The sequence below is a fragment of the Oncorhynchus mykiss genome, chromosome 9 (assembly GCF_013265735.2).
Source record: "Oncorhynchus mykiss isolate Arlee chromosome 9, USDA_OmykA_1.1, whole genome shotgun sequence".
NCBI classification, from domain to species: domain Eukaryota; kingdom Metazoa; phylum Chordata; class Actinopteri; order Salmoniformes; family Salmonidae; genus Oncorhynchus; species Oncorhynchus mykiss.
Window position 1 is genome coordinate 39,354,056 of NC_048573.1, and position 18,750 is coordinate 39,372,805.

General features: G+C 41.6%; 1 pseudogene; it reads right to left on the reverse strand.

Moving 5' to 3' along the window:
• Positions 1–173: 173 nt before the first annotated feature.
• Positions 174–9,066, reverse strand: LOC110532028 (annotated as a pseudogene).
• Between the last annotated feature and the right edge of the window lie 9,684 nt (positions 9,067–18,750).

Here is an 18,750-nt window from a genome sequence, read left to right on the forward strand (position 1 = left end):
GCATTAGTTTCTTGTTAGATAGTTACTTTATGCATTTTCAACCCAATAATTGGAAAAGTGAAGACCCTATGATGGGACATTTTTACATTGATACCCTGGCATGTACTGTTATGTGACTTGATTGTACCTGTTCTATCATTGACTCTCATGACACAACATAGATTGACACAAACTGTAGTATAAAGTCATTTTAATTAGAAAACAATAGGCTATATATGGGGAGGCAGGGTAGCCTAGTGGTTAGAGCGTTGGACTAGTAACCGAAAGGTTGCAAGTTCAAATCCCTGAGCTGACAAGGTACAAATCTGTCGTTCTGCCCCTGAACAGGCAGTTAACCCACTGTTCCTAGGCTGTCATTGAAAATAAGATTTTGTTCTTAACTAATAAAATAAAAATATAAAAGTTTTGCACAACTGATTTTTCAATTGTTGATTTCAAATATTTGCATGACAATTCTCAAACAAACCATTTGTTTACAGTGTATCTAATGTGTGTTCTCCATCTTTAACTGTCATATTATAAACAACTGATGACGGGATGGTTTAAGATTAGCCAACCAATGTAGGTACCAATCCCAGCATCAGACAGTATTCCGTTGGACACCGCTAAGGGCTAGAAGTCCTTTTGAAGATCTGTGAAAAGAAATTGAGAAAAAAATCCATGATCATCAACTCGTTTAGATCTAAATGTTCATACTAACAATTGTATTCTTCCACGAAGGACTTTAAATTACACCCACCACTCTTTTTAAGATACTCCCCTTTCCTTGAGCGAGCCATCCCTTCCAGGAATTCATCTAACAGTTTCACATACTTCCCCAAGCTTGTTCGTTTGTAGTCTATGGAACCAGAACGTTTTTTGTTAGTCAAATCAACATGCAATGAACAAAACAATATTAGATCCCTTGGTTCTTAGTGATTAATTGCACTTGTCTTTTTTGAATACCTCTCTTCCATCGCTCTCCTGCTTTTCCTTGGGTTCTTCCTTCTCTTCCTCCTGCTGTCTTGGGCCGATCCAGCTCCTCACAGATCAGACTACAGGGAGAAACGATAACAGGACCGGTGAGTGTACCAACTGAGAAGAACCCTAGGGACGCCACACATAAACAAAGTTTGTAAGGCTTTGGGAATACATTTTGAATTTCTCTCTTTACAAAGTTCTTATTATGAAAAATTGACTGAGGGCTTACCTGATAGTGGGCACATCACAGGGGTCAAAGCGATCCAGTTCTCTCAGGTCAATAGGAACAGAGATCCGCCCTTTGGGGAAGTAAGGATAATTGAGAAAAGGTGTTGTTGAGCTAATGACATCCTAAGAGTATCTCCTTCAGTCGGATGAGAGCGTCTTTTGACCGTTTCTCTCAGGTTTCATCCATTACTCATGCACTTCATTAGTTTTTCCCTTACCCGTTTTGGGATGGACGCTGAAGGGGCTCTTCAGCAAGTGGTTGACTCCTTTACTGACGTTCACATCAACCCAAGGGTAACAGTACTGCCACATGATCTCCTTCTCAAAGTAATGGCCCTTGGCAGTCGTCTGGTGGTAGAAAGTAGAGTTGTTAATGGCAGCCAAGCATGCGCTTATGACATCACCACATTGTTGTATTGTGTTATAACAAGGCTTATGTCAGTCTTCACTGTTGTGTGGGCATGGCGACTTACACGTTTGTTTTGGACCAGAGTCTTAAATATACACCAGCGCTTCTCAGGGTTTTTTCAGTCTGGAAGCACTGCAGCAGCTCCTTTCTGACATGTGGTTTACGTTAAGGATAGGCATTTTATCGCAAAAACCTGCTAAACGTTAAGATACGGAACGCTGTGTGTGTGTGTGTGTGTGAGACAAATCTACAGTACATGTATGGCTACACACACATTTCATATAGTGTCATGTAATAAAAATCGGCAGAGGAAAAGGATATCTTCAGGCACAAGGGCCAGCACTTTGTCCGCAGCCTCTTTGCTGCTCAGTATGTCCTGTCCTACTAGAGCATACTGGGGAAAGTTGGATCACCCATACATAAAATAAATGTATGCATTCGTGACTGGTTTTGTATAAAAGCGTCTGCTAAATGGCAATTAAATCACCTTTTTTTTCTTTTGACTCCCCTCGAAGTGCCCTGTCCAGGATACAGAGAGCAATAGTCATCAGAGTCCAGTACTTTGGGCAGATGTCTGCAGCACTGCAAAACAAGACAACAGTCCCACACCCCCAACAAAACGTCAAAAGGCACCGTCCCTGAATTAGTCTGTTGTACATTCAAACATACTTTACATCTGTATAATAGTAAAGATGGTGGAACTACAAATACACTTTCTGGCTGTGATCCAAGTACGTGCAACAGCTTCTGACATCATTATAGTCTGTCATATCAATATCAAACACCAGCTCCTTCTCAAGAGCCTGGAAGGATCCAGACTTGACTGTGTTATGCTGATTGGGCTGAGGGTGACAGAAGGAGGAATGGAAAAAAAATATATATATATATATATATATATATAAAATGGACACTTGAGGGACAACAGATGCATGTGATCGAGTTAGGCCGATGGAGAAGAAAGCAAGAATGTGTGTAACAGGTGGTCAGATAAACACGGTGAGTAACGGAGCCCCACCCAGTGACAGTAAACTGCCCCAATGTCAATCTTGTACGGGTCCATCTTTTGCATCGCCTCCTCCAGCTTGCTCTGCGTGCTGAACGACTGATACCGTACGTAGATGTCATCCTTCAACGTGAAGGAGAACTCTTGATTTTGGATGTAGTTCTTTGTCACTGGAAGGGGGGGGGGGGGGGGGGGGGGGGGTTGCAAAATAAGTTGTCAACACGAACCTCTGCGGTAGAGCTAAAACTTGAGTTTGAGGTCGTGTACAGGCTGCTGTTCAGCTGTAAGCAGCAGATTTGACCAACCTTTACTTGCCGATACGGAAGTCACCTGTGTATTCTAAAACGCCCATGGCCAGTTGCAGGGAGAACGTTTGAATTTAGAACATGATTCAATTAAATCGTGTTTTGCTCCATTAAGTAATCCAACTATGTATACGTTGCCATCTAGTCCGCTTCTGATCTTCCCTCATTGATCGAGACAGGTGGGTGTCCACTAAAGTAGAGGTCGACCGATTAAATCAGAATGGCCGATTAATTAGGGCCGATTTCACGTTTTCATAACAAATCGGTAATCTATATTTTTGGACACCGATTTGGCAGATTTTTTTTTTTTTTTTTACACCTTTATTTAACTAGGAAAGTCAGTTAAGAACACATTCTTATTTTCAATGACAGCCTAGGAACGGTGGGTTAACTGCCTTGTTCAGGGGCAGAATGACAGATTTGTACCTTGTCAGCTCAGGGATTCGTTTTTGCAACCTTCCGGTTACTAGTCCAACCCACAACCACCTGCCTTACATTGCACTCCACGAGGAGCCTGCATGGCAGGCTGACTACCTGTTACGTAAGGGCAGCAAGAAGCTAAGGTAAGTTGCTAGCTAGCATTAAAAACGTATCTTATAAAAAACAGTCAATCTTAACAGAATCACAAGTTAACTACACATGGTTGACGATATACTTGTTTATCTAGTGTGTCCTGCGTTGCATATAATCGATGCGGTGCCTGTTAATTTATCATCGAATCACAGCCTACTTCGACAAACAGGTGATGATTTAACAAGCGCATTTGCGGAAAAAAAAGCACTGTTGTTGCACCAATGTACCTAACCATAAACATCAATGCCTTTCCTTAAAATCAATACATAAGTATATATTTTTAAACCTGCATATTTAGTTAATATTGCCTGCGAACATGAATTTCTTATAACTAGGGAAATTGTGTCACTTCTCTTGTGTTCCGTGCAAGCAGTCAGGGTATTTGCAGCAGTTTGGGCCGTCTGGCTCTTAGCGAACTGTGTGAAGTCCATTTATTCCTAACAAAGGCCATAATTCATTTGCCAGAATTGTACATAATTATGACATAACATTGAAGGTTGTGCAATGTAACAGAAATATTTAGACTTAGGGATGCCACCCGTTAGATAAAATACGGAACGGTTCCGTATTTCACTGAAAGAAAACGTTTTGTTTTCGAAATGATAGTTTCCGGATTCGACCATATTAATGACATAAGGCTCGTACTTCTGTGTGTTATTATGTTATAATTAAGTCTATGATTTGATAGAGCGATGGTAGGCAGCAGCAGGCTCGTAAGCAATCATTCAAAAAGCACTTTCCTGCGTTTGGCAGCAGCTCTTCGCAATTCTTCAAGCATTGCGCTGTTTATGACTTTAAGCCTATCAACTCCCGAGATTAGGCTGGTGTAACCGATGTGAAATTGCTAGTTAGCGGGGTGAGCGCTAATAGCGTTTCAAATATCACTTGCTCTGAGACTTGGCGTGGTTGATCCCCTTGCGCTGCATGGGTAACGATGCTTCGAGGGTGGCTGTTGTCGATGTGTTCCTGGTTCAAGCCCAGGTAGGAGCGAGGAGATTGACGGAAGCTATACTGTTACACTGGCAATACTAAAGTGCCTATAAGAACATCCAATAGTCAAAGGTATATGAAATACAAATCGTAGAGAGATTAATAGTCCTAGAATTCCTATAACTACAACCTAAAACGTCTTACCTGGGAATATTGAAGATTCATGTTAAAAGGAACCACCAGCTTTCATATGTTCTCATGTTCTGAGCAAGGAACTTGAACGTTAGCTTTTTTACATGGCACATATTGCACTTTTACTTTCTTCTCCAACACTTTGTTTTTGCATTATTTAAACTAAATTGAACATGTTTCATTATTTATTTGAGGCTAAATTGTTATTATTGATGTATTATATTTAGTTAAAATAAGTGTTCATTCAGTATTGTTGTAATTGCCATTATTACAAATAAATTAAATACATGTTTTTTTTTTTTTAACAAATCGGCCGATATCGGCTTTTTTTGGTCCTCCAATAGTCGGTATCGGCGTTCAAAAATCATAATCGGTCGACCTCTACACTAAGGTTGTCAAAATACGTTCTGAAAACATTTGTCCGGTTCGGCTTAGCCCGAGCCAAACTTATTTCAAGTCCAATGTCACAGAAATGTAATGAGCCCGAACCCGAAAGAAAACCTGATTTCTAGAAAATGGTTGCACCTTTACCCAGTCACCATTGTGCATAACATTTCACCAGTGGGCTACATTGACCTTTGAGAAGTATATTTTATAAGAAAAGTGAGTAGAGGAAAACCTACCGTAGTTATGATCAACAACTGTTGAACGTGTCGGGCTTTATAAAACATCCATATCTTCAGAAATAAGACAGATCGCACTGCTGTAGCCCATTTCTTTGTGTTTGCTAAAAACTGATTCCGTAATCCCATCCGATTTCAATTGAGCTCCAAGCCTCATGCAAGGGTTTTAAGAAGACACCGGTAACTCTGAATCGAGAACAAAGAAAGTATCGGCAAGTAAAGGTGGGCCGGAAATCTGCTGCTTACAGCAGCCTGTACCCGACCTCGGACACAAGCTTTAGCTCTGCCGCCGAGGTTCGTTTTTAAAAGGTTAGCTAGCAAGTAGCCCAATATTTAATTAATGAGAAAAAGTAGCCCAATATTTAATTAATGAGAAAAACTAGGAGGGGCATTCCAAAGCGACTGCGTTTGAGATAACACATGGTCCAATCACTGTACCTGTTAGCAGCACGTGTTCCGCGTCTGAAACTACATCTATGATCGGTTGACGATTCCGATTGGAGAATCGCAGTCCCCCCCCCCCCCCCCCCCCCCCCCCCCCAAAACAAATTCTAAATGTAATATGGCTGGCAATGTCTTGTTCGGACTTTGCAGGCACATTTCCTCTACATTCCCGCCTGGGGCAGCATTGTGCCCATACTGCAAGGCGGATTAGCTAGACAAATAGGTTTGAAACACAGACACGTGTGCGCGCAAAGTGAGAACATGGAATCTGTTTGGTTTTGATTTGGGGAGACAGGATTAACATCTAAAAACTGGATTTAATAGTTTGGTTTACTGCTCAGTAACGCAAACAGCGATTCTCCAATCGGAACCGTCTACCAATTATGGCTGTAGCTTTGGACACGGTCATAAACGGCACAAACAGAGTAGAAATCAGAAAATTGGGTGGGGCTCTACGCCTTTCTACAGCCGAGGCCTTGCAAAGAATCCTGTCGAAGAATGTTCTACCTTCACACGCCTGAACCTGTAGGGATTTGATTTGGACTATGACTGAATGTGTGGGACGGGCTTTCTAAATGTGTCTATTTTTTTATAGTGCATGATGTTTTTCCACCACCTTTTATTTAGAGTAGGATACAGGGACAATGTTATGGGCGGGCCTTAGTTGGCCTGGCACGCCCTACCGTACCTCATTTCCCATCCAAATAAAACATTTAAATATTGATCATTTATTTGACCAAGACGCACACCGACAGAAAAATGCATCAATCTCAGATAAAGCAGCCCAACGAGCAAAATAGCACTCCACTGTCTCAGTATGTGTGCCCATGTATCTGATGCTGTCTGGGCTAAAAGAGTATGGCTCGGATGCTTTCTCCGGTGAGATAGTTTCAACCATGCGAATTGGCGGGTGCATAGCGCAATGCTCGGACGTTGGAATTATTTTGGACGAACATGTGAAGGTAACCCACTTTTTTTCAATAGGTGGCACATCCAATAGGCTTAAAGTAAATTGAAATACATTTGGGGAAAAGCCTACAGGGAATTTAATGGATTTTTACAAATAAAACACAGAAAATAAAGTGTGGTAAACAGGCTTAAGACATTTTATATGTTTTGTTCTGAGAATCTTCATCAGCTAATGTCACTGAATTTTTAAACATTTATGTAATAAATAAAAAAACACATAAAAGCTTCATAATTCATCAGCATACCACCCTGCATCCCTCTGCTGGCTTGCCTCTGAAGCGAAGCAGGTTTGGTCCTGGTCAGTCCCTGGAAGGGGAGACCAGATGCTGCTGGAAGTGTTGTTGGAGGGCCAGTAGAAGACACTCTTTCCTCCAGTCTAAAAAAATATATATTCCAGTCTAAAAATATATATATTCCAATGCCCCAGGACAGTGATTGGGGACATTGCCCTCTGTAGGGTCCTGTCTTTTGGATGGGACGTTAAACAGGTATTCTGACTCTGTGGTCAATAAAGATCGCATGGCACTTATCGTAAGAGTTGAGGTGTTAACCCTTGTGTCCTGGCTAAATTCCCAATCTGGCCCTCATACCATCATGGTCACCTAATCATCCCCAGCTTCCAATTAGCTCATTCATCCTTCCTCTTTTCTCCTGTAACTATGTTTTTTTTTTTTTTAAGTAATAGAACAAAACGTATAAAATCTTCAAAGCCTATGTTAACCTCAAACCTTCTTTTTGCCATTTAATCCAAAACCCTATTATTTCTTCATAGGAATGGCTGAACGAACCAGGTAACTCATTTTGGGTTTAGGACTACAAGCTGGCAAGCTCTATTTGGGCAGAGCACGTTGCAATAGGCCTAGCTGATTGAGTTGCGGCTGTCAGTGAAAAGCATCCAAAATGTGTGTTTCGATAGTGTCTTGAGTATAATTTTCAACGTTGAGACAAGAAGGGAAGCGGTGTGGCACGAAGATATTGGGCATTTCTCTCCAGAATGCATGTGCTCAGCTCTCCAGAATGTGCTCAGCTTTCTCCCACCAATTCTTGCACATTCATTACTTGTTTGCAATTTGTTTCTTTTTTATCAATTCCCCATTACATTTGTCCCCAGTAGTAAATGTACCGTTAATCCTCATAATTTGGTTACATACATTTCTGTTAATGCATGTATTAATTACAGTAATTTACTGTTCTCATTCTGAGTGGAAATGTTGTTTGCAGAGTTCACAACCTGCTACACTTGTGAGAAACAAGTTTTGGTTTACTTCATAACCATCATTTACAAGTTTTGGCAATTTTTTCATTGCCTTATGTTGAGTGCCCCTAGCCAGCAGATCCGACCGATTAAGTGTCAAGTTATTTTTCAAAGTATTCCCGAAAAACCTGAAGTTGCCAACGATAATTTATTTTACAGCGACTCAGTTGCTAAGAATTCATACTCTTCAGAGGCATAATGGACTTTACAGTGTCCTGGTAAACAAAACCAAAGCATGGGTTACTGTCATATATGTCCATAAACTGCCTACAGGGTAAGGAAATCAATGCAATTATCCCTTTTAACATGGGGGGGGGGGGGGGGACAACCAAATTCACTGGGACTACATTACATAGGATGAAGAAAACAATACTCGGCTCCATACTACTTGTCAGACAGAGAACCGATACTATAAACTCGTTGTTGGGGAGAGATTGCCGTGGGTGGCTCATGTCTAACTCACTGTTAGAAATAAATTGTCCATATCATTTGTTGGTTACTATATTTATTGAATCCTATAAATTAAACTGGCCAATTAGCTTCATTTCTCAGATCAAAGTATATTAAAACAAAGGAATGTTGCAGGAATGCTAATCTTGTTTTTCTAACTACTTGAATTATTTTAGAACAAGCTGAGATGGTGGGTGTCATAGTGTGTTGTGTGAAGAATACAACACTTTTTGGTGAATCTAAGTAACGTTATAGTTTATTTTACCAAGTGCAGCCGACCCGTGCATGGCAGTAATGATTAATTGCAGAAGATGCATGCTCACTTGGTCAAAAACAATACTTTTGATTGTTTCCATTTTTCTGATACATGCATCTTTATTTAGACCTTTTTTGGAAATACAGTTCACTAACTCAGTAGTGACGATAGTTGCTGAGCGAAACGCCATTCTTCGGTAAGTATCGAACGAATTTTGACATTATTAAGCTTGAAAAAGCTGGTGAATGATAAATTGAATGGCTGCTTCCTGGGCTTGGAGAATCGCCATATTCAACTTCTTCTATAAACCCAGACTCAAGTTAAATAGCAGACTAACGTTAGCTAGCTAACTACTCACCTCCTCCATGGTTCAGCCACCGGTAATATTGAGAGAAAGGGGAAAAGTCGGCAGTAGTAGAGGGGCAATTAGTTCCGGTAGAGAGGCCTGGTCATAATCAGCAGCTAACATTTCTTAAGCTATTATGCTAAATATTATGTTTTACATTTGATAACCGACTGTACCACAGATAGATGAGACTGTACAACCACAGTTGTTTCACTGACGTTTGAGCGCGCGTTAAACTCTGAAATTAGACCGGAAATTCCGGAAACAACCAGTACCGGTACCCGCCTGTATATATCCCCGCTATTTTTATTTACTGCTGTTCTTTAATAATTTTTCCTCTATGACCATCAGATGGCGATGCAACATCAGATAATCTATCCCTGCAGGATTGCCCTCTGTACACCCCTCCTCCTCCATGCCCACCACACTGCAGTTTCTCAGCAGAGGAGATCGATTGGGTAGATGTGCTCCTGTTACCGGAATGACTGGTGTTTCTCAGGGGTTCCTCAGAACCCAACAGGCATCTCATTCTGAGCCAAGCCAAGTAACTTTTACTCCCTTATCTATAGCCCCCCATGCACTGTTGGTGTTCTCGTGCGTGTGAGCGTGGCTCATGTTTGTTTTCTATACCCTGAGTATGTTGTCCTTCAGGTGTACATGTCGTAGACTGCACCTGACTGAAGTGGTGCTGATGTGCTGAAGGTTGAGAGCAGCTGAGTGAGAGTTGAGTTATCACATCACAACACAGACTTGTTCAGCTCACTGTCCATCCCTCTCTGCTCTGCAGCGTTGAGTGCTCTCTCCTCTACTGTGAGTGTGCTTCTGTTCGAGCACTGCTGCTCTGGAACAGCCATTCTACCTAGGCTGTCTTTGAAGTGGACCTTGATTGATTTCGCATTACTGCACCTTTCCCACCTTTGATGCGTCAAAGCTGTGCAGGTCTATGGAATCCATGTGAGAAGTGAGAAAGTGAACTTGTGTTGAAGGTTATCTTCTAGAACATCCAGGAGGATCTTTACAACCAGATGGAATCAGACAGAGATACCCATTTCAGACAGAAGATGTGGTATATTACCTGCAAAAAAAGATATGAGGCAATGTATATATAACCCCTTTAAAATAGAACCTTATTTACCACTTTCTTGCAGGTATACATACCCCTTTTACACAGTGAGTAGAAACGGGCTAATTGGGAGGGGTGGGAGTTGGGGGGGTGTTGTAAAACCATGGGGTGTGTTTGCATTTCAAATTAGGGAGGTGTTAAACAAATAAGTGTTAATGGGTTTACCTGCAAAAAAGCAGAGAACCATTCACACAGACCTGATTCCTGTATTTTGCTTACAGGGTCTGTGAAAATGCAGGAATCATGGCTAGCTCTTTAGGTGGCTTTTATTTTTCCTTGTTTTATTTTACCCCCTACCCCTTTCAGATATACCAAAAGGCTGGTATAAAAAAGCAGGCATGGTAAAATAGTGGTATTTTTATCTGCGTATGAAAGGGATAAGAGAGTGGGAAAAAGAGAGAGAAAGGGAAAGAGAGAGAGAGGGCACATGTCACATAGTGTACAGTACACGATGTTACCATACAATGTTGCACAATTCTACAGCAAACTATTTCATGGCTCCAGTCATTCAGAAAGCTGCTTTCAGCCAGGATACATAACATAATAACAGTGTCTAGTAGAGAATAACAGTGTTTATGGCTCCACAACATGACTACCAACCCGTAGCACTCACGTCTGTAGCCATGAAGTGCTTTGAAAGGCTGGCCATGGCTCACATCAACATCATCATCCCAGAAACCCTAGACCCACTCCAATTTGCATACTGCCCCAACAGATCCACAGATGACACAATCTCTATTGCACTCAACACTGCCCTTTCCCACCTGGACAAAAGGAACACCTACGTGAGAATGTTTTTCATTGACTACAGCTCAGCATTCAACACCATAGTGCCCTCAAGGCTCATCAATAAGCTAAGGACCCTTAGACTAAACACCTCTCTCTGCAACTGGATCCTGGACTTCCTGATGGGCCGCCCCCAGGTTGTAAGGGTAGGCAACAACACATCTGCCATGCTGATTCTCAACACGGGGGCCTTTCAGGGGGGGGTGCTTAGTCCCCTCCTGTACTCCCTGTTCACCCATGACTGCGTGGCCAAGCATGACTCCAACACCATCATTATGTTTGCCGACGACACAACGGTGGTAGGCCTGATCACCGACAACGATGAGACAGCCTATAGGGAGGAGGTCAGAGACCTGGAATTGTGGTGCCAGGACAACAACCTCTCCCTCAACGTGATCAAGACAAAGGAACTGATCGTGGACTACAGAAAAAGAAGGGGCGAGCACACCCCCATTCTCATCGATGGGGCTGTAGTGGAGCAGGTTGAGAGCTTCAAGTTCCTTGGTGTCCACATCACCAACAAACTATCATGGTCCAAATACAGCAAGACAGTCGTGAAGAAGGCATGGTAATGCCTATTGCCTCTCAAGAGACTAAAAAGATTTGGCATGGGTCTTCAGATCCTCAAAAAGTTTTACAGCTGCACCATCGAGAGCATCCTGGTTGCATCACCGCCTGGTATGGCAACTGCTCTGCCTCCGACCGCAAGGCACTACAGAGGGTAGTGAATACGGCCCAGTACATCACTAGGCCAAGCTTCCTGCCATCCAGGACCTCTATACCAGGCGGTGTCAGAGGAAGGCCCTAAATATTGCCAAAGACTCCAGCCACCCTAGTCATAGACTGTTCGCTCTGCTACCACACGGCAAGCGGTACCGGAGCGCCAAGTCTAGGTCCAAGAGGCTTCTTAACAGCTTCTACCCCTAAGCCATAAGACTCCTTTCACGGTAAGGTTGTTGTATTCGGCGCATGTGACAAATAAAATGTGATTTGATTTGACTGCAATTGAATTGTCTACAATGGGAAATCATAGTAGTCAGAAACCAAAGTTATTTTTAGGGGGGGGGGGGGATTTTTATGGGTTAAAAGAACACACACAGTATGTATAAATTATGAATGTGTTGGGCCAATAACCGAAAGGATGCTGGTTTAAATCCCTGAGCGAATTAGCATAAAAATATTTTGATGTGCCCTTGAGCAATGCACTTAACCCTAATTGCTCCTGTAAATCATTTTGGAAAAGAGAATCTGCTCAATGTCTAAAATGTAAATGTTAGAATTGCCACAGCCTGTTTACTTGACACGACCTCCCAAAAAAATAGGCATGCTCTGTTTTGCCAAAAACAATGGTTTATAGTTTTGAAAGGAGGATGGAGGGGGTGGCATTGTGAGGAAATGGGAGTGGTGTTTTAAAGAGGTGATGTGGGACTTTCCCCCCCTCAGACAGAGAGACAGACAGCACAGAGCCTAACACCAGCAAGTGCAACTCCATTGTTTGGACGACTTCCTGCCGCTGCCTTTGGCACTAGTGTGCGCAGAAAGCTTCCTTCCTCCCTGGGATTCTAAAATTGATCCATAATGACTTCCGCATAACCCCAGTCATCACTAACAACAACCTACCCAACCCCTAAAAAGCAGGGGTGTATTCATTAGACGGACAACAGAAACCGTTAACTCCAAACAAACAAAAAAATTGCAGCGAAAACGTAGGTTTCTATTGGACAAAGTCAGGTCCCTCCCCGTTTCGTTCCGTTTGCTCTGTTTGCTTCCATTTGGTTCCCATCGCAAAATGTTTTGCAACGGAATCTGACTAATGAATACAACCCAGGTGTTGGGTACGCAACAGCCTAGTTTGATGTTCATATTCCAATATTGTGGTTTACAGCCCTGCTCTTGGAGAGCCATTTATTTATTCGGGAAACACACCCACATATTAGTATACACTAAACTGATTAGTATTTGCTAATGTGAACAATTGTGACTTGTTTGTTGAACAAGTGACAATTTTCACGAGGTCTGAATCTGGAAAGTGATAAAGATTCCACTTCACATCAAATAGGTAGTGCACAGTCCATCCTTTTTACAATATTTGAAGTAATCTAACATAATGCAAATAGACTTGTTGTTTTATTCATAACAGGTTTTAATTACTGTAAAAACTGTAGCATGTTCAAAGGCAATTAATAAATGCTAAACATTTCCTCTGAATTTCTGATTACATTTGTGTATAGAATATCATTTAATCAATACCTTATTTGCATAATGCAACCCCCTCAACCACGTCTTGTTTATATTATGCAAATTCCGTGGCTGCAAGGCATGCTGGATGTGATTTCTTCTGCTTATTGGTCGTGCCCATCCTACTGCGCGACTTATGGAATATAATTTTCTTGCGACACAGTTTATTGTGGCGGTGGTGGCTATTTTGAAGAAATAAGCACTTACCAATGTTAGAAACAACAGGTTTTTTTTTAGATTCAGGAAAACCTCAACTTTGCTTCTCTCTTTGGCGTCTTGATATACAGTATTAGTATCTACAGCCCTTCGTGGACGATGTCATATAAAGCATACTACGTTTCTCACATATTAAATATCACATACTGGACTGTATGCTTTATACATGTTCGCTCCCTGAGTATACTAGTGTATCTCTCTCTCAAACACCCCCCCACACACACACACACACACAACAGTGGAGTCTGATAAGTAAGATAACCCAGTGGGTGAACATGTCACTGCTGTGTATACAGCCCCTTCACTTTGTGTTATCTAATGGGACATTCCAGGTCAAAGAGCTGTAGGGGTTCCAGAGAATGGGTTGACCATAGTGTAAGCCTTACCACAGAGGTGCACCCCACTATTACTATAGCATTAGAGGTATAGTACTACTGGCTGCAAAAATGACTATGGTAAATCTAATCCATTTAATGGGAAAAGAAGAAAGAAGAAATCTTCTCTGATATTGATTCATAAAACAGTCTCAGGACTGTCCCAGTGAAGATCTTCTCCACATCATGCCTGGAACAGACTAGGTTGTGCAACACATCATTACAAAACTAACACACAGAGGTGCCCAAGCCGATGACGAGACAGGGAAAGAGACATTGTGTGTGTGTGTGTGTGTGTTTGTGTGTGTGTGTGTGTGGTTGTGTGTGTGAGGTGGCACCAAAGGCCCCCAAGTGGTGTGGCGAAAGAAAACAAAATCTGGGGCCTGTAGTTTTTCCTGACCTGGTAACCTAACCAGGAAAAACTCTGGACATTATAAGGTGATGGCGTGACTAATATGTTGTAAAAAGGGTTATTATGGGCTATGATGGGACCAGAGCTTTTTTAATCAGGTCACATGCTTTTTAAAAAAACTGGAAAAACTCCTGGCCTTGGGGAGGATGAAAACACTGTCAAACTGAGGCAACCTTATACTTGTTCATCTGAATTATGTTTTAAAGTACTAGGGGGGGTTCCTCTACACAGACAGAGAGAAAGAAACATGATTGGACAATAAAATTCACAGGGCTGAGATTGCTTTATACAGGTTTGCATCTTGTAGTCCTGCCATATGCAACTGCAGGCCTAATAAAAAGTGTACTCACAGTCTATGTCCGATATCGTGTTTACTGATTAATTCCAGTTAATAATTTTGGATTGAAAAAGTCTAGATAGCCTAGCCAGCAACTTTGAATATAAAGCAAATTTGATCCCATTCACATTTTCTCACAACTAAATGGGCTATAAATACACAACGTTACCCCTTTGTTAACCCTGTCCAGTGACCAGAGGGACAGGGAGCATAGTAGGCTAGACTATGCAGCTGCCGTTGTCACAGATTTTAAAAATAATTTTGGTGATAAAGTATATGATATATTTTCACAACTCTTAGTAGAAAACTCAAAACAGATCATCAAAAAGGCAGTTGTTTCAAAACGGTGAGTACATTTTACGCTGACTAAGTACAACACACAAAATCATACAGTCACTTTTTTCATCACACTTAATCAGTTTCACATTGCAATGCATGTTCATATAAAGTAATTGCCTTCCACAATGCACTGCTCACATTACTTCAGATATGACTCTCTTTTCTTTTGTTAAAATACATTTTACTATTACTTAATCCGACTGCTCTTAATTGAGGATTTTACATGTCCACAGGTTTGTTTACTACAGATTTTGAGAACCTCGTCTGTAAAGTAGAAACATAAAAAGTATGATATATATATATATATATATATATATATATATATATGTATTCCGACCCCTTGACTTTGTCCACATTTAGTTAGGTTACAGCCTTATTCTAAAATTGATAAAAATGTTTTTTTCCCCCCTCAATCTACACACAATACCCCGTAATGACAAAGCAAAAATGTTTTTTTTATATAGATTTTTACACAATTCTAAACAAAAAAATACTGAAATAGCACATTCAGATAAGTATTCAGACCCTTTATTCAGTACTTTGTTGAAGCACCTATGGCAGCAATTACAGCCTCAAGTCTTCCTGGGTATGACGCTACAAGCTTGGCACACCTGTATTTGGGAAGTTTCTTCCATCTTCTCTGCAAATCCTCTCAAGCTCTGTCAGGTTGGATGGGGAGCGTTGCTGCACAGCTATTTTCAGCTCTCTCCAGTGTTCGGAAGCCACTCCTGCATTGTTTTGGTTGTGTGCTTAGGGTCGTTGTCCTGTTGGAAGGTGAACCTTTGCCCCAGTCTGAGTTCCTGAGCGCTCTGGAGCAGGTTTTCATCAAGGATCTCTCTGTACTTTGCTCCGTTCATCTTTCCCTCGATCCTGACTAGTCTCTCAGTCCCTGTCACTGAAAACCATCCCCACAGCATGATGCTGCCACCACCATGCTTCACCGTAGGGATGGTGCCAGGTTTCCTCCAGACATGACGCTTGGAATTCAGGCCAAAGAGTTCAATCTTGGCTTCATCAGACCAGAGAATCTTGTTTCTCATGGTCTGAGAGTCATTAGGTGCCTTTTGACAAACTTCAAGCGGGCTGTCATGTGCATTTTACTGAGGAGTGGCTTCCGGCTGGCCACTCTACCATAAAGGCCTGATTGGTGGAGTGCTGCAGAGAGGGTTGTCCTTCTGGAAGGTTCTCCCATCTCCAAAGAGGAACTCTAGAGCTCTGTCAGAGTGACCATCGGGTTCTTGGTCACCCCCCTGACCAAGGCCCTTCTACCCCGATTGCTCAGTTTGGCCAGGCGGCCAACTCTAGGAAGAGTCTTGGTGGTTCCAAACTTCTTCCATTTAAGAATGATGGAGGCCACTGTGTTCTTGTGGACCTTCAATGTTGCAGAATTGTTTTGCTACCCTTCCCCAGATCTGCGCCTCGAAACAATCATGTCTCGGAGCTCTACGGACAATTCCTTTGACCTCATGGCTGGGTTTTTGCTCTGACATACACTGTCACCTGTTGGACCTTATATAGACAGGTGCGTGCCTTTCCAAATCATGTCCAATCAATTGAATTTACCACAGGTGGACTCCAGTCAAGATGTAGAAACATCTCAAGGATGATCAATGTAAACAGGATGCACCTGAACTCAATTTCGAGTCTCATAGCAAAGGGTCTGAATACTTATGTAAATAAGGTATTTATGTTTTTTAGGTTTTATAATTTTGCGAACATTTCTAAAAACCTGTTTTCACTTTGTCATTATGGGGTATGTATGTAGATTGCTGAGGAATTTGTATTTATTTAATCAATTTTAGAACAAGGCTGGAATGTAACTAAATGTGGAAAAAGTCAAAGGACCTGAATACTTTCCCAAAGGAACTGTCATTATGGTGTATTGTGTGTAGAATGATGAGGGGGTAAATCAATTTGATCAATTTTTGAATACGGCTGTAATGTAACAAAATGTGGAAAGAGTCAAGGGGTCTGAATACTTTCCGAATGCACTGTACCCCATGAGTGTATCACCCTCCTTCAGGCCATGTATGAGGCATGCAATGATTTCAATACAGACCGATGTCAGGCTTGGCTTTGTCATGCCAAAAGGTTTTTCTCCGGGTGCATGAACAATTTATATGATATTTACGTTGATTTCGATGAGAACCTATGTATGGCCAAACGCTCAAGACAGCTTATTTCATTTGATTATATTGTGAAAGATTCCTTCAATGATCACACCTTTGATCACACATGGGATAGAAATGATGGAAATGTGATCTGTCAATTTTAATGGGTAGTGCAAGTGTATTGCCTAATGTGAAAACAGTGTAATGTACTGTAATGTACAGTACTGTAGCATACTACATTCAAAGGGCAATTTTGAAACATGTATCTTAAATCTTTTTCAATTGGTTGTTAAATAACTAAATTGAGAAGATATCATTATGTTGTGTTTTGGTGATTAAACCAATGTAGTCATTATAGTTCACAGTAAACTTATATTTTGGATGGTGAAAGATGTACAAACAAAATGAACCAATGAAAGTGCTCACGTTACCAGTTTTGAGTTTTGTACTAAGAGTTTTGAAAATTCACCACAAACTTGTGAAAATAGTACCAAAGCGATTAAAAAAACTGTAGTAGCCTACAATTGATCAGACTGAAAAATTGTATAGTTTCTGTGCAATACAGCATGACCGGTCGCTACTGCTTTAGGCACATAGAGTTTTTGTTTTTGTCGGTCGGGAGTGATACTTGTTATCACACTTTCTTGATACCGGAGGGAAGTGGAAAGCGCGCCTTGAGCTTTGCATTGTGGCCGACCTGCGATTTCCGTGAATCTGATTGGTCAAGATACGCAAAGCATCTGCAGAAACACTCCGGATGTGAAGGACAGAGAAATTGTGCACGAGTTGACAAGTCATTAGACATATCAAATAAAAACATTTTTTACCTGCACTTCTCGTTTTAACAATTTGCGTCGATATATTTTATTAAACTAAATCAAAAGGGATGTGGCAAAATTCTACCTCGCCACACGTTTTCCGGTGCCCTGGTGCGCGTGCATGCGTTGTCAACAAGCGGGTCAGGGAGGAGGACAAAGTTCAATAGGGAAAATAAAAAGCAAGAGCAATAAGGCAGTTTTAAAGAGGAGGAATAGACATGCAGAATAAATAACGTACACGCTATATACAAAAGTATGTGGTCACCCCTTCAAATGAGTGAACTCAGCTATTTCAGCCACACCTGTTGCTGATTTTTTTTTAAATTATTTTGATTTAACTAGGCAAGTCAGTTAAGAACAAATTCTTATTTACAATGACAGCCTAGGAACAGTGGGTTAACTGCCTTGTTCAGGGGCAGAACAACATATTTTTACCTTGTCAGCTCAGGGATTCAATCTAGCAACCTTTCGATTACTGGCCCAACGCTCTAACCACTAAGCTACCTTCCGCTGATAGGTGTATAAAATTGAGCTCTGTGACTTTCTATTGTCATAGGATGCCTCCTTTCCAACAAGTCAGTTCTTCAAATTTTTGCCATGCTAGAGCTGCCCAAGTCAACTGAACATGCTGTTATTGTTAAATGGAAACGTCTAGGAGCAACAATAGCTCAGCCACGAAGTGGTAGGCCACACAAGCTCCCAGAACGGTACCGCTGAGTGCTGAAGCGCATAGCGCATAAAAAATTGTCTGTCCTCGGTTGCAACACTCACTAAAGAGTTCCAAACTGCCTCTGGAAGAAAAGTCAGCACAATAACTGTTGTCTGGAGCTTCATGAAATGGGTTTCCATGGCAGAGCAGCCGCACACAAGCCTAAGATCACTATGCGCACTGCCAAGCGTTGGCTGGAGTGGTTTAAAGCTCACCACCATTGGACTCTGGAGCAGTGGAAATGCGTTCTCTGGAGTGATGAATCACGCGGCACCATCTGGTAGTCCTACAGATGAATCTGGGTTTGGCAAATGCCAGGTGAACGCTACCTGCCCCAATGCATA